Source organism: Myotis yumanensis, unplaced genomic scaffold (assembly GCF_028538775.1).
Source record: "Myotis yumanensis isolate MYYU_CA2020_CCGP unplaced genomic scaffold, mMyoYum1.0.hap1 SCAF_4, whole genome shotgun sequence".
In the NCBI taxonomy this organism is placed as follows: Eukaryota; Metazoa; Chordata; class Mammalia; order Chiroptera; family Vespertilionidae; genus Myotis; species Myotis yumanensis.
In genome coordinates this window covers 6,500,233-6,517,563 of record NW_027223755.1, presented here as the reverse complement: position 1 = coordinate 6,517,563, position 17,331 = coordinate 6,500,233, and positions in this window count along the sequence as shown.

Genomic DNA, 17,331 nt, shown 5'->3' with positions numbered 1-17,331 from the left:
GCGGTGTGGTGTGTAGGGTTCCTCCTGGTCTGCCCCACGCTGTGTGGGACCCCTCTCTCCCAATCTACAAAACAGGCTCTGAAATATATGCTGAGGCAGCCGTTCTCAAACATGTTGATCTCGGGACTCTTTAGCATTTTAAAAATTATTGAAAGTCCCAAACACCTTTCATTATATCTGTCGGGTTCTATCTACTGTAATAAAAATTAAACCCAGGAAATCTTGAAAACATACGAATTCCAAAGCACACATTCCATTCATCACCAGAGCAAAGATGTCATCATATGTCATGGAGCTCTGGAAAATTCCACAGTACACTGAAAGGAAACCAGAACATGTCACCCCAAAATGTGCCTCTTTGGCATAAAAATTATTTTGAGCTGAAGGCAAGTAAGAAGCAGTGAGCCCAGAAAAAGCTCTCTCTTTTCTGCCGAAAGGCAGGTCCGACATCTCCTCTTACCACGGGCAGATTCCTCAGTCTGAGAGGAGGCCGGAGGGGCTGCAGACACACTGTGTGCAGCCAGGCCCTACCTCCCAGCTGCTTCTTCACCAGCCCCACTCCTCACCCGGACCTCTTGGTCTCATCGGCTCTTCACAAGTGTATTGTTTCTTTGTCTAAAGGTGTAAAAGCTTCCTGTTCTAGGTACTTTCAGGGGCTTTCTTCTCTTGTGAAGGCACCAGTGTACATGGAGAAATTCAGTATAATGTGTAAGCTTTTCTCCTGTTAATGTGTCTTTGTGAGTTTAATTTTTAGACACAGTCAGGGACCCTAACCCAGTGGTTGGCAAACTGCAGCTCTCGAGCCACATGCGGCTCTTTGGCCCCTTGAGTGTGGCTCTTCCTAAGCCTTAGGAGTACCCTAATTAAGTTAATAACAATGTACCCACCTATATAATTTAAGTTTAAAACATTTGGCTCTCAAAAGAAATTTCAATCGTTGTACTGTTGATATTTGGCTCTGTTGACTAATGAGTTTGCCGACCACTGCCCTAACCTAACAAGGTTGACGACAACTCCTTCCCATCCTACGCACTCTTAGAGGATAAACATGTAGAAAAACCTTACTGTCACTGGGACACTGTGTTGACCTCACACCTTGAGGACCACGGTGATAGCCTCCCATCATGAAAGCAACATTCAGTTTCATGAAGGAAACAGCCAAAAAGAAAGTTATTATTTTCACTTTTAACTGGAGATGCCATGCCACACTCCCTTGCTTTCTCTTCTGCCTCCGGAGCTGTGGGGACCACAGGCGGAGAGTGTCTGAGGAGCCCATTTCCACTTGCCAACAGCTGTCTCCACGGGCCTCAGGTGGTCCCTCCCACCTGCCCCGCTCCCGCCAGGCCGGGCCCACAGTCAACTCTGGGACACAGCCTGTCCTTGTGAGAACTGGGCAGGCCACGCAGAGTGAGTTCTGGAGTCAGGAAACCGGCTTCTAAAGGACTGGCTCTCACTTAGACCCGGAGAACGCAGCGTACCTTCTGCCCAAGCAGCCTTTGTGGGCAAACTTCTTAAGAAGTGGTAACAGTCTGGAGAGCTGCAGGAGAGGAGTGTGAGAGGGCCCGAGCTGGCAGCACCAGCAGATGCTAGATGAGGTCAGGAGAGGGGTGAGCCACCACCACCAACGGGCCATTGAGAGCCCCATCTCTGCTGGGGCTGGGGCTGCCGTATGGGCCCAGGTAGGACGGCAGCCCCAGTCCTGTTCCCTGGGGGCCCAGGGCGCTAGGCCACAAAGACTGGTAGGATGGTCCATGTCTCCTACATGTGCCATCATGCACTTTCAATACTGTCTTTTCCCTCAAATGAAGCTTCACCAAGATGCTAGCACTCGGGGGTCTGGTTAGTGCCCCCAGGCCACGTCCCCCTCCCCCACCTGCCTCTCTAGTAGAGCTGTGGCCACTACAGAATGAATGGCAGGCGCACTACAGCCAGGACACAAGAGTCCAGGCACTCTGGAGGGTGAGTGTGTCCAACCCAGGGTCTCTCTGCTTCAGAGTCCCTCAGAAAGCCAGTCAAGACAGCCCACAGCAAAGCAGAGGCAGCCCAGAAATGATAATGGACCTTCCTACACCTTCCCCAACCGCCCACCCCAAATCAGAGGGGCAGACATCTCCTCCCCACCCCCTTCCCTTTCTGCATTCATCTCCCACCTCCCAGGGCAGATCTGCAAAATGCTTTGTTCCCGGATCTCCTAACATTTTTGGAAAAACTAGGTATCCTCCTCACATATTCTTTAAGTCCACATAAAAAATTTCTATTGCAAGTTTAAGTAATTGGTAAATATGTAACTTCTGACACATTGACGTAACATTATTAAATCACTAGATTAAATGTATTGAATATCCACCTTCATCTCTTCAACAAGCTCTTTAACATGAACCAGGTCTGTGACAGCCAGACATTTCCCATCATTCATTCCTCCTCCTGGCACTCACATTCCCAGCCATGTTACCCACAGACTCTTAGCACGATGTACTTTCAAGCTTGGGGATTTTTTATTGATCACTATATCATAATCCTCAGCAGAAACATATGTATATAAGCTGAAATTTTACATATTACATTTTTTCTAGATTGAATATTTATGATTATTATTAGTTCAAAATTGAAAAAGTTAAAATTTCTCCTCATCATGAAACTCTTTATGTTAATCAATATTCTAGATTGATTTATCATTACAATTTATATTACTATGTAATTGGGTAAAATATAGTAATTATAAAATTTTAAAATAATTATTAGACATAAAAAAAGAAAACCAGTTTTTTAAAAAGATTAGTTTACGTATCATGGATGAATACTGCTTATTGTTAAAATAAGACAATATTTTGTGGAAATTACCAGCACTAACTGTGCGGAAAAGTTGAAGCAAGCAGAAGACTGCTACCCACATTTAAGAAACAAATGTGGACTTATAATATTCAACAACCTTTTGTCGTAAGCTGAAGGAAACTTTCCCATGAGTCAGAGTCAACGTCTGAGACAGTACTCCATATAATTTACTTTAATTTGAAACTATAATCTTAATCTTTCACCTCCTCCTACTTGAAATCAATGCAAAGTATGTACTTGAGATAGAGATACCATCACTATTTCCAGTTGCCCCTCTATCAACACCTGGAGGATTGACTTCCCTCAGGGAGGAGCACACCTGGTGAGGCAGCTGCTGACAGGTGGACCTTGCCTTTGAAAGGTGCCATGGGGAGCACTGCACAGGGAGATGGAGGATGAGGACCAGTGGGACACCCAGGCTGTACCTCGGAGGGATCAGTTTTAGGAATGAACATGTGTGGAAACTGGGTCTAGAAACCAATTCTTAAGAATCACCCACACCGCATGCTCCTTGATGGACTGTGTGTGCCCCTAACTGTGGGTTGTCCTAGGGCAACCTCTGTCCATCCTCCGTCCCCTCACTACACCTACCCCAATATCCATTTCCTCAAGCAAAAGATCTAAAGCCCCCACCTCCACCCCCACTTCAACAGGCCAGTGAGAACTGACTTCCTCCAAGTTCCAATTACTCATTTCTCCTTCTTCTTCCCGCCCTACCTTCAAGCTTCCAGGCACATACATTCTCCATCCAGGGACCTGTGATCTTGGTCACAGTAAGATGTGCGTGAGATCTGATGCGCTGAGACAGTCCAGACATACCGTTTGCACTCTGGAGGCAGACACTTTCTAAAGCCCTTGCCCTGGTTGGTGGAGATGGTGAGCACACTCCTATCTACTCTCCGGCATCCTTTCTGCACCTTCCCCTCCACCCGGAGCCAACTCAGCAATTCAGGGTTTCTCTACACAGTAAGCTGCAAGTGCCCACGGTGCCAACCAGAAATGCCTTGAATAGAACCTCAGCCTGAGGGGCAGAGCTAACCTTGGCCTCTAGCTCAGAAGGCTCTCCATAGCCAAGTTTCTAGAGGGAAATAGGAAGGGGGCAGGGTTTCTCCAATGTGGTCATGACATAAGCGTAGAATGAGAAGGCACAGGGTGAGCAGCTCAGGTATAAGAACTGAGGACCCAGCCTGGCCCGCATGACTCAGTAGCTGAGCAATGACCTATGAACCAGGAGGTCACAGTGCGATGCCTGGTCAGGGCACATGCCTGGGTTGTGGGCTTGATCCCCAGTGTGGGGCGTGCAAGAGGCAGCCAGTCAATGATTCTCGCTCATCATTGATGTTTCCATCTCTCTCTCCCTCTTCTTTCCTCTCTGAATTTAATAAAAAATAAAATAAGTAAATAAAAATAGTAAATAAAAAAGAACCAAGGACCCAGCTGGTGCTCACATCACCCCACCCCTTCCCACCCACTTGTTTCTGCCACTTCACAAGAACGTGATTTGAAAAGGGGACAGAAGGTAGAGCCAAGCTCTACTTTCCATGACAAAGGTGAAGAAGAGACCAGCCTTAGGCCATATCTCTAAGCAGCAAAATAAGACTGTCTTGGCAGCCTCACCATCTTTGCCAGACTCCGCCCAGGCACCCCACACTGCTTCTTCCCCCACGCCAGCTCCCCATGTAGGGATGTTTAGGCTGTGGGGCCTCCTTCCTGGCAACCCGGGAGGAGGAACGCCCAAGCACCTGGATCCCCTGCGGTTTCTTTGACTCACAAATCCTGGGGTTCCTCCTTTTCAAGCCTTAGCCTGACAACTTGAGACGTGTCCAGAACGTTCTAGAGGTGGAGCACTGGATCTGAAAGAGTGATCTGTTGGGTACTTCTGTAGCTGGCAAAGAACTGATTCCTTTATCATGCTATTGAGTTGTGGTTTATAGGCTGCCTAATAAGGCCACTAGCCACATTACAGCATAATGTATTAAACAAAATGTTGATGACGGCTGTGGAGGAACAGGATATTTCTATGTACTGAGCATGATGTCAGTATTATTATCCTCATTTTACACATGAGAAATACATAGTTGCTCCAAATTCACACAGCCCATACCTGAGAGAGGAAAGGTAAACTTGGTCTCTTTACCTGATTCTAAGGCCACACTTGTCCTGGGCTTCACACTGTCTCTCAGCTCCTAGTCTAGGCCCTCCACAGCCTGGCCCTCTCCTACCTCTCAGGCCTTCTTTTCCTTCTACCCCTTTTTACCAGATAAGAGCCAAATATATAATAGTCAACATGGCACACTGAGACACTGTGGACCTGAACACATGTCACCTCCCATCCTGAGGGTGACTGCTGTCCTACCTGGGTCCATACTATCCTCTCGACCTTGACATTCATCCCTGCCCCATTCCCTGGCACTTGGCCACTCCTCCTAGATGATCCTATTGCTTCCCTCTATGACAGGACAGGGTTCTCCCCAACCAAACCCTCTCTCTTAGAACCCTGTTTCCTCCCAAGGAAGGATAGAAAAGCAGATAATGCAGCTGATGCTTGAAGCTAAGAAGATAGGCAGCATCTCCACTAACAGAATAACACACTGGGATAATGTGATTAGCCCACATTAGCAAGAGCAAGTGGCAGACTTGTTTATTTGGTCAGATGATTGTTGACTGACTAAATGATGCACTCTGAAGCTCGACCAGGAAAGACGGTTTTGCATGCCTATGTCTTGGTATATGCAGGAACCAGAGTAGAAGGGGCAGGGGGAGGGCAGTGAAGGTAAAAGACAGAGAAGACCTGGGGAGAGACCCAGAGGGAGAGTGGGGCTGCTCCTGAGCCCCACCTGAGGTGGCCCCCCATGGGCTGAGAGGGAACCTAATGTCAACTCTACATTCTACAACTGAAACAGACCTCACATGAGAAAAATTAACTTGGGTAAATTAAGCAAGGGAAAAATGATCGCTCTATTTAGATGTTACATGGAAATTAAAACCATGAGGCGCCATTTGTCTACTAAATTCTAGAGAAGAAAGAAAAATGATAAAACTCAATGGCCGGTCTCCAGGGAATAGGTGGGTCAACAGCACTGCTATACTCTGCTAGCTCGCCTGCCTCAGTGTCTCTATACCACTTCCCAGTGTCCAACTCTGAGAGATTGGAAGATACATCATAACCAACGAACTCAAAAGTAAAAGTGTATGAAGACGATGACAGCAGTTATTTCCAGGGCAGAAAACCAAAACCGCCTAAATCAGGGGGAACGGTAAATGATGACAGAGTCATCTGACGGAGAACCATCCAGCCATTTACAATAATATGTGACAAATACCATGGAGTAACTTGAAAACATGCTTGTAAAATAATTTTAAGTAAAACAATACTTTAGGAGGCTGAGTATACATTGGGACGGCAGCTGTCACATTCTGGCTTCCTGCCCAGTCCTGTGCTTTAGTGGGTTCAACGCATCCACACTGCCCCAGATCTGCCCACAGCAAATCCCTCTCCCAGATCTGCCCACCGCAAATCCCTCTCCCAGATCTTCCCACAGCAAATCCCTCTCCCAGATCTGCCCACCACAAATCCCTCTCCCAGATCTGCCCACTGCAAATTCTGGTCTCTCCCTTTGTCTCCACCCTTGCAGAAACAATCCCTACCTCTTCCTCCCCCTCCTTCTCCTCCCCCTCCTCCTCCTTCTTCTCTTCCTCCTCCTCCTCTTCTAGTCTTACTGGCGCTTGAATTTGGGGTTCTGGGGTTTCACAAGGTGGTTCCCAGTGGAACATCTCAGGTAGACAAAAGGGCTTCTAAGAATCTTAAGAATACTGTTCCTCAGCAGAAAGGCCAGTCACAGAAAGAATTATAAATGTGGTTTTGGAGCATGTAGTGGACTTAAGTGAAAATAATAGAACACCTAGAACATTTTAAAGAGAGTTGTACTGAAAATAAAACATAGCAACATCTGTAACAGGCAAAACTATGGAAACAGTAAAAAGGTCAGTAGTTGGCGGGTGGGGGAGGGGCAGGGAGCGATGAACCGATGAACCAATGAACCGGCAGGGCACGGAGAGTTTTTAATACTCTGTCTGGTGCCACAGTGATGGATCCAGTCATTACACATCCCCCCAAAGCAGAGAACCTACAAATCCAATAAAGAATGTTAACATAAACTATGAACCTAGGTGATTATGAGAAACAGGTTCCTAAAGCTACTCGGGAGCCAACACAGCTTTTTCTTATGGAAAAGGAAGGCTGTCTCAGAAGGCAGAGCCAAGAGCCACGACGGAGGTGCCAAGAGCAACGGAGAACAATGGATGGGGCCCCACCGGGCTCCATCCTGCTCACAGAAGAGGAGGACCGGGCCACATGTGCCTGGCAGGATTCCAGAGCTCTTCTTACCCATGCCCGCCACGTGCCTTCCTTCAGGTTCCTTTTTGAATGGAAGTATTTACTACCATTGTCCTATCTCTGTCTCCCATTGTTTGTTGAACATGTGCAGAGCATACAGCTTGTCTCATTTACAGTTTCTGGGTCCAGAGGAGCCACAGCCAAGGAACTGCCTCACCCCCATTTGGAGTTAACAGAAATCACAGGATCTGGGCCTCTGAACCTGATGCTGTAGTTGGATGAGACTTGTGGGGGTCCTCGGAGGGAGGGAATATATTTTATATCTGAAAGGGGCATTGATAATTGGAACTGTGGGGAAGGCTGTCGCTTACTTTCGTGGTCATAGCCACCAGTGATTCATATCTTTAGGGAGGCACTTCCCACGTTGACTTTGGGGTTAGCCATGTGACTTACATTGGCCAGTGGGCCATCAGCAAATGTAATGCAAACAGAGGCTTGAAGAGACACGTGCTCATTGGGGCTTGCCCTCTCTTGCTGCTCCTGTGGAGTCTTCCCACCACCATATGAAGGAGCTCAGTTTGGCCAACTGGAGGATGAGAGATCGCATGGAGAGAGGCCCCACGATGTCCCAGACATCCCAGCTGAGGTCTCAAAGATTTGAGTGAGTCCCGCTCCAGTCCAGCTGGTTCAAGAGAATGGTGATTAATGGTGATAATCCAGTTATCCCAGAGAATCGTGTTCATTGCATCAAGTCATTGAGTTTTAAGGTGGCTTTTTAAACAGCTAATAAAAGAAATCTTAAACAGGGATAAGTCCAGCATATGAATGATGGGGGGAGGTGATACTGAGGTAGAGAAACCTCTGGGAAGAATGGACTCAGGTGTACAGTTTCCTAAGACAAATGAAAGTTGATTCACGGAGAGAAACCATACTATGGTCCATGGGGAGCCAGGATGAAGAAGAAAATTCCAGAAATCAAGTCCAATGGGAAAGTACAAGATGGAAACTGGAGCATGAGCAATACATTTGCGAGTCTGAGGGATTAAGAAGAGGCAAACTGGTGAGAGGAATGAATGGGTCAGGATAAGAGATTCAGAAATAAAGCTTTAAACAAGAGAAAGACACAGGCCCTCCTACAAAGCAACTAACAGGTAATTAGCATTATGTACAACAGAAATACTGAAACAGAATCTATGACAGTGTGACCCTGAAATCTGCATGCTTAACAAGCTCCCCAGAATTTTTTTTTAATCCTCACTCGAGGATATTTTTCTATTGATTCTTGAAGAAAGTGGAAGAGAGAGGTAAAGACAAAGAGAAATATCGATATGAGAGAAACACATCGATTGGTTGCCTCCTGCATGAGCCCCGACCAGGGCCCAGGCCGGGGAGGAGCCTGCAATGGAGGTGTGTGCCCTTGACTCTACTCAAACCTGGGACCCTTCAGTCTGCAGGCTGATGTTCTAGCCACTGAGTCAAACCAGCTAGGACTCCAGGAATCCTTAAACCATAATTTCTTTTCAGTGAACCTCCTACTAAAAGGGCTAAACTTTGTTAAGTTGCCAAAGTTCCAGTTACATCCTTTCCCCAGGATAAAGGGTGCTAGATCGCCTCAAACATAACCAAGGATAATCAGCATTCTCAAATCTAAGGGCACATTAGAATTATCTGGGAAACCTTAAAAAAGGATACGAATGCCTAGGCTCTACTGCACAGGAGTTCAATAGGAATCTCTGGAAGTGGCATCTGGCCATCAGTATTTTTAAAACTTTCCAGATGATTGGATGATGCAGTGGAGGAAGACTCTGGAAGAACTGATGTAATCCCTAAGCCAAGAGCCCATCAGGTTTCTGAGAAATGAGTAATAAATCTCTCTGAACTTCCTCATTTTCATGTATTTTGCGATTGATCACAACGGATATTAAACTAAAAGAGCAATGCTAGGAATTTGGTGAGTAATGGCTAGTTCTGAGTCAAAAAATGAAATAGCACTTATTTTCATGATGTAATCAAAGTCAAGTGAACATTAACTCAGACCTTATGAATCAGTGAATGTGATTCTCCGAAGAGTCTGAAGTCAAATTATCTATGACAAGTTATTTTGCTTAATCTGTTAAACAAGATTTTTATTAAAATGTTCAAACTATTTAAAAAGATCTGGTTATAGAAGTGAGTAAAGCCAACCTGACATGTGAGACAACAAGGAGTAGTGGGGAGCTGTGACAAGTCAAATTTGCAGGGCTAGGTGGGAGGAACTTTTGCACCAGTCAATTGTAAAAAGAACTGAAGGTCAAAATATGAATGTCTGAGTCATAATAAAAATCATTTTAATATGGAGGTGAACATAAGAATAGTGTTACAACAGTTAAGGGGCCAGGGAAGGTTTTTAAGGAAGGGATGACCACTGAGCCAAACTGGCTAGAGCTAAAAATAATTTTAACATATTTTGAACCTTTCCAATCGAAATGACTTCCTTTGCAAATATGTTACAAATACAGTACAAGACCTTCTGTGTACTCTTTTACTTAAATTAATTTTTAATCCTCACCCAAGGATATGTTTTTATTGATTTTAGAAAAAGAAGAGAGCAAAAGAGAGAGAGAGAAGAACATCAATGTGAGAGAGAAATACCAATCATTGCTTCCTGTATACACACAGACCAGGAAATGAACCTGCAACCTAGGTATGTGCCCTGACCGGGAATCAAATCCACAATCTTTGTGGTGTACAGAACAACACTCAACCAACTTTGCCACCTGGCCAGGTTATGTGTACCCTTCACCCAGAGTCTCCAAATGATAACATCTACCAAAACCTCTGTAAAATAATCAAATCTGGACATTTTTCTCATATAATGTTGTTATGTAATTTATAGATCTTATTCAAATATCATCTAATGTTCTTTTTCTGGTTCAAAACCTAATCCAGGATCACACTTTGCATTTGGTTGTTATGTCTCCTTAGTTTCCTTTCATCTGGAATTATTTGTTTTCGTCTTTCATGACCTTGATATTTTTAAAGACTATTGTTCAGTTAGTTTGTAGAATGGTCTTCAATTTGGATTTGCCTGATGTTTGCTCATGATTTAAATTCAGGTTATATGTTTTTGGAACAAACACCACAAAGCGATGATGTATCTATCTGAGTACATCGTGACTAGAGACATATGATGATGACTTGGACCATTACAGTGATGAAAACTTTGATCAATAAATTAAGGTGGTGCCTGGCATGTTTCTTTATTATAATGCTGCTACTTTCCCTTTTGCAATTAAAAAGAAACTCTGAAGATGTAACTGGAGAGCTGCCCAAGTCAATGGGGACTGGCTCTCCCCTCTTTGGCCCTTGTCATTCTCATGATAAAGAATTCAGATGGTGACAGAAAATAGTGTTAAAGCAAAGCAAAAAATTTATTAAGGATACATTTGGCATAACGAACAAGCAGGCAACTCAGCTAGTCTGAGTGGCCCACCTGGTGGAGGTTCAAGGGTTTTATACTTTTCCCATCTACAGGTTTCAAGGTTCCCCTGACAGATAGACTAGATTTCAAAGTCCCCCTTTTACATTATTGTGGCCTTCCCCGTATGAGAACATCTGGCAATTCTATCTTGGCAAGTCCCAAGACTGCTGACTTTTTTGTTCAGTGGGTGAGATAAGCTCCTCTTTTTTTCTTTTTCCCCCTTCCTCTCCTCCTGCCCTAGCAGCTATTTATCTTGCCTAACAGAGAGATACTTTGAGATTATTAAATATCCTGTTTCTCATCATAACTTGTCTACAAATTTTAGCATTTATTGATGAATCTTATTACTGTGGTAGTTACCAAATAGTCAAAATGGCTCCAACTGTTCCTGTCCTTACATCTTCATCCTCTGGTTCTGAGAGGAAGAGCAGAAAAAATAACTTTGATATCAGGATTGCACGCCAGAGCCCCAAGGTTTACCCTGATTGGACAGCTTACATTACATGACTACCCTAAACCAATGGTGAATGGGATATGTTTGGCCTAAACCAACCAGTGCCCACACCGTGGGTAATTGAAAACAGCATATCCTTAGAAAGAAAAAAGCATATTCTGGGTAGGCAACTAATAATAACCTATAACCAGGCCTTTTTAAATAAACTTGGTACCTGCCTTTTAAAAATAAGTGCATGTTACCTTTCTTTAAAAATAGTACAGTCTCTACATGACATGATCTTATTTTTATGTCTCTCTTTGGATAATGTAAGGCTTCATGAGAATAGGGATCTTATTTATCTCGTTCATTTCCCTTGTAATACAATGCCTGGCATTCAATAAATATTTGCTTAATGGATGAATGAACGCATTGTGTTTATCTTGCATCTCTGAGACCTTCCAGCATATTGTCCCAAACCTCTAGGGCATGAATACTTCATTTGAGATGCTTGGGCTTACAGCTTCACAGCTGGTAGGTGGATGTCCAAAACCTGAACTCAGACTTGCTGACTCCACAAATTGTGCATTTCCGACTATTCCAAGCTGCTCCAATGTGTTAAAATAAGCCCTCAGAGTTTTAGCACAGCTGTGTTCAGAACACATGTAGGAAACACATAAAATATGATGACAGCTAGTGTCCAAATAATAATTTGGAAGATTAACAGGAGCCTTAATCATGAATTGATATTTGCTTTTCTGATCTGGCGCCATCAACATACTCCAAGTTAAAATCATATCCTGCCTAACAATATATGGAAGAATGGGACTGATCTGTTGCTGGTTAGTTTCTCATCTTGCTATGGCAATAATATAAGGCACAATCTAATGTTGTTTATTGAATGTTGCCTTTATTGAAAATAAACCCTTTTTATCTGATACTGTTAGTAGAGAGGCCTGATCAACAGAAAAGAGAACTAATATTAACTAATTGTCTACCATGAGTTAGGTACTTCACTCATTCATTCACTTGCATCTGTTCATTTGTATCCATTCACTGAATGCTTACCGAGTACTTTCCATGTGGCAGGCATCATGCCAGGGGCTAGGGACACAGCATTTAGCACAGGTTAGGGCAACACTGTAGTGCATTGATTAAAGATAATGAACTCTCCGGTCAGAAAGATCTGGTTATTTTCATTTTGAGATGGTCTTTATCCTCAACTTGCTTTACAATTAGTAGAGAAAACAGACATAAGTTTATACTTAATCCCCCCCCAAAATGCTCTGAGATAAGTGTTATTTCTCCCATTTTACAAGCAAGGAAATTGAGAATTTCAATAGTTTGTTTAAGCCCTCAATTGGTGAGTAAACAAGACAAAATTCAAAGATATCTGAGTCAGAAGCCCATGTTCTCTCCAATGATCTGGGTGAGAAATTGATAGACAGTGGTTCTAGCTCCTATTTTAGACCATTGGTTTTCAACCCTTGAGAGCTTTCATAAATGACCAAAATCCAGGACTCATGTTTGAATTCAATTAACTCAGACTCTCAGGGTCAGGTCTCCCCAGGAGAATCTAATGGGTCTGTTTCTTCCATGTACAGCAGCAATTGTCAGAATGAAATCGGTGCTGTAAAAGCAGGGACATTCCAGAACTTTCCTCCACTGGGGTTCATGTCATCACTGTTCACTATAGGGGAAAGGTCAATTCAGGTTGCATTCCTTTTGCTCAAAGCCACTGCCCTAGGGTTATGAGATGCAGTGGGCTATCTATATGGCATACCCAGGAGCTGCATGAGTGCTGGTGAACGAGGGTGGTGGGAATCCAGTCTCCCTCTTCGATATTGAGTTGACAGATAGCAGCATCCTTCATACACAGAGGAAGGAGCAGCCTGGGACATATCCCAAACAAATGCAGCTGTTCTTTGTTTCTGGAGAGGATGCCAATAACATTTTGTTCCTTGGGGTTCTCAGGAATGAAAATGTGTGCATAGCTATAAAAACAAGCAAACCCATAGGGATAATTATCGTACTAACCGATATGTCATACTTACTTAAGTAAATTAAGTGATAATATGTATTTAGGTCTATATCCTCTTACGGACTTTATATTGAGATATTCTACAAAGAGAGGAAGAATCATTCATTGGCCACTGAATGCTCTCTGCCATTCTTCAGTCACTCAGAGTCAAACTTAGCAGCTCCCCAGACCAGGTTATTTCAGGAACTCATCTCAGAGTCTGGTCCAATGGAAACTTCTACTCTCTGATTTGTTCCTCCTAGCAATTCTGTGAAATACATGGTCAAGTAATGCCATCCCCATTCTACAGAGTTGGAAACTGAGGCTTAGAAAGGTAAAGCAACTTGTTCAGAGAGCAAAAAATACAGTCCATTTTCGGGCGTATATCTCATGAATTTCCCATACGCAGTAGCCACAAGGGGCAAGTGGTTCCTGCATTGGACCGTGCAGGTCTAGAACATCTCAAGGCAATTGTTAGACTGATGTACTTACTATATAAAATCAGTCTGATGATGCTTTTTTATTATTTGAGGTTTAATTTGCAACAAGCTGGATTCTGATTTAACATGAAAGGTAGGGTTTTGATGGGTAAGACAGTAGAGTTTTTTATTCAGTTCTGCTATTGCCAGATACTGTGTTTGGCTCTGGGAACACAGGGAGAAAACACAGAGCCCTGGAATCCTCTGAGTAGAGATGTTTAAGAAAAGAATAATGATCTATCTGAAATTCTGGGAATATAATTCTAATTGGGAGCTCTTGGGGATTCAGGGAGAGACATTGCGTGATGAAGATAATTTAGAATTAAAAATCAACAAGTATTGAAGCTCCTATCATGAGCTCTGCATTCTTATAGGTTGTGGGTGATAAGATAAACATACAAGATAGAAGTTAAGGGTCTATAAGACTGACATATAAAAGAGCTGCCTTGGTTTTGGTCCTCCCAATGTCCCCCATGATGACAAGGATTTGAACTTAAGTCATTTATTTTGGAGGCAAATCTCATAAAGCTGGATAAAGGAGTGGGAAGTGAGACAGAGAAGGGCGGTAAGCCAATACAGGACGCGTAAATGAACTGGGGAGTGCTATGGACGAGTGGCACTCCATCCCACTGAGGATCCTCCGAGAGAACATGTGGAACACGCTTCAGAATCCACTCACAGAGGCACAGGAGCTGGGGTATTTATCTGCCAACCCAACCCCTCATGCGTGAACGTGAAGAGTATCTTCTAAGGCATTACCTCCTGGCACTTTGGACCCTCATGCACTTGAGCTGAGCTCACTCCTGCTGCTAGAAAACACCCCCAGGAAAGGAAGGAAGGGACAGGAAGCTATGGGTGTGCACGGGAACCATCAAAGACAATTCTGGAGCAGGGATCCAACAGTGTCTGCAACGATGATTAACACCCCTCAGTGATTACCGTACCAGACAATGTTCTCAGCACTTTAGACATATTAACTCACGCAGCTGTATGAGGTAGGTACCTATTACTATCCCCATTTTTAAAAGGAGAAAATTAAGGCACAGAGTGGTTATGTAATTTTCTCAAGGTCATTTAATTCAGAAGAAACTGAGCCAGACTCTGGGCTTGATGTCTTAATCACTGTGCTCTTAGTTACCAAATACCAGGGATTCTCTTAAAATCAAAACCACCTTTCAAAGGAAGGCTGTCCAGTTAAGCTTTACAAATACTATACCTTATATTTCAACAGAAAACTTGCCTTTCAAGGTCTCAATTTTATATTCTGGACCATCTACCCAGCTCTTAACATCCAAATGCCCGCAGAGTAAGTGGAAGAGAGCTCTTCAAATCCACAACTAGACTAGATCATGTTATCAAAGACAGAGGTTGGCCAAGGTATGTATAATAGAAATGGAAGAATATTTTTATATGTCAAAGATCAAGACTCCAAAACTGTTCATAAAACCACAGTAGGCAGTGACACCTCCCTCTGCAGTCCTTCCTCAGAGAACTGAAAGGTCAGCTGGCTGGACTCTTTGGAACAAATTCATTTCCCCGCCCACTGGTCTCCATTTCCATTCCTAGGGGGAGAGGGGCAGGGAAGTACCCAGAGAATATGTTTTTAAATGCTTAGTGAAACTTCAAATTCAGAGAAATAAAAATCTCTCCCTCTCTGCTTTTATTATAAAATCTCCTCTGTGTGAACAGGTTGATCTCTAAGCCTCTCTTTCCATCATGTGTTCTTCTTACGGAGAACGTGTGTGAATCAATTACGGCTATAAAACTACAGGCCCGAACACTGATCCTTGCAGGACTTTTCGCTGGAAGAGAACAACGGCTTCGGTTCCCGGGCGGAGCCATCCTGCTCAGCCATAGATTTTCCTGTCCATGTGCAGCCAAGGCTTGTGCTTTGCTGGTAGAAGGTCTGACGGTCTGTCTTCATGGAAGATTTAGGCACAGCAATCCAGGCTCAGAGGGGCACCCTGCAGCTCCCAGAGTCCCTGTGAGACGGGCTTCTGCCTGGCCAGGGAGCAGCACTCTCCATGGCCTGGCACTGCCCCGACCCCCACCCCCCACTGGGTCTCCTCCCTCCCAGAGCCAGAGCCCTTGGCCTGGGCCTGGATGGTGGCAGGATGCCCAGGCGTGGAGGGACAAACCTTCCCCGCCCCCATGCTCTCACATGACATCAGTGGGCACAAGAAGTGCTTAAGTACAGGAGGCTGCTTTAATAGCCGTGATTTAGTCTCTCTGCCATCAAATAAAATAAAAGCATGCCTTCAAATGATATGTTCCCTTAATAATATTGAACAGAATACTACGGAACAGCAGCTGTAGCTGTGGTGCCCAGCTCAGCACCTTCCTTCCAAGCGCTCTGCCATGTGCTAGCTCCCTGGGGCCTGAGGCCCACGGGGGAGAGGGCACCGGTATTCTGCCCCCTCTGTGAGGCCATGGAAATGGGCGGTCACTGGATGGGACCTGCCTGAGTCACAAAGCTACTTACTTTCAGGATCTGCACTGAAAGCCCGGCTTCCTCCCACTCAGAGACCTTGAGGAGAAGAATGCTGCTTAGCAGTAAAAAAGTGGTTATTTCCTGCTTATGGAAGTAAACTGTATTCGTCAGAAAATTGGAAAAATGCAGAAAGCACTAGGAAGAACAGAAAAATCACCCAGGTTCCTAGGCACAGCGGATGCCCTGCCTGCTGCTGGCATTTGGATGTGCAATCTCACACGTGCCGTTTTAAATGGGCTCATACTTGCGCATACTATTTTTTAGTGAAGTTTCTTTTATTATCTTTATAATGACAAAGGTAATACATGCTGTTACAGAAAACCCAACAAGCGTGGGCACCATAAGAACAGCAAAGTCGTCCCGTAATCCCACCCCCTGAGAGGCCAGCACTAGAGAGAAATGTCATTGAATCTGACATTTAGAAAGCCCATAATGCTGCAGCGTGCTGCTAAGGCAAGGGGAAGATGTTGTAGGGAAAATTAAGGAAACAACATCCTGACATTATCCTTATTTAGAATCTAGCCTGATTTGTTTCGAATGAGTATTTCTTTATTTCTGCTTCCCTACTCATAAATATAAGCAAGAGTTTCCAATTAATTTCGCAAGAATATTTTCAGGATCAATAATATGGCATTGGCCTGGCCAGTGTTGCTCAGTGGTTAAACATCAACCTATGAACCAGGAGGACACGGTTTGATTCCTGGTCAGGGCACATGCCTAGGTTGCGGGCTCGATCCCCGGTGTGGGGCGTGCAGGAGGCAGCCAATCAATGATTCACTCTCATCATTGATGTTTCTATCTCTCTCTCTCCCTCTCCCTTTCTCTCTGAAATCAATAAAAATTAATTTTAAAAAATAATAACATTATGACATTGGTTGGGAATTTTGAATGCTCTGAAAGAAGTCAATAGTCTCCAGGCCATGAGCTCGCTCATTTAGTTCGGGTTTCTCCTTGCCAGGCCAGACCACACGGAATCTGGGCTACATGACAATAGGAGAAGGTGGTTTGGCCAGAGATACGCACTCCAGCTCTATCTAGGCCAGAGCATGAAAGGAGCCGACAACGCGGAGAATGTGGAAGCGCACGTTCCTAAGTACAGTCAGACCCACCGCAGCCACAGCCATGCGCAGGTGCTCCGGCCTCGGGAGGGAACAGCTCTCTATCCTAGGGCATTTGCCCTGACTTTTCTTTGGAATCTTTTTTGATTTCTGTTTTGTTTTCTGATGAATCTCTGAAGTGCCTTGGAAGTGGTAGCTGGCATGTGGAATGGCGCACCATCT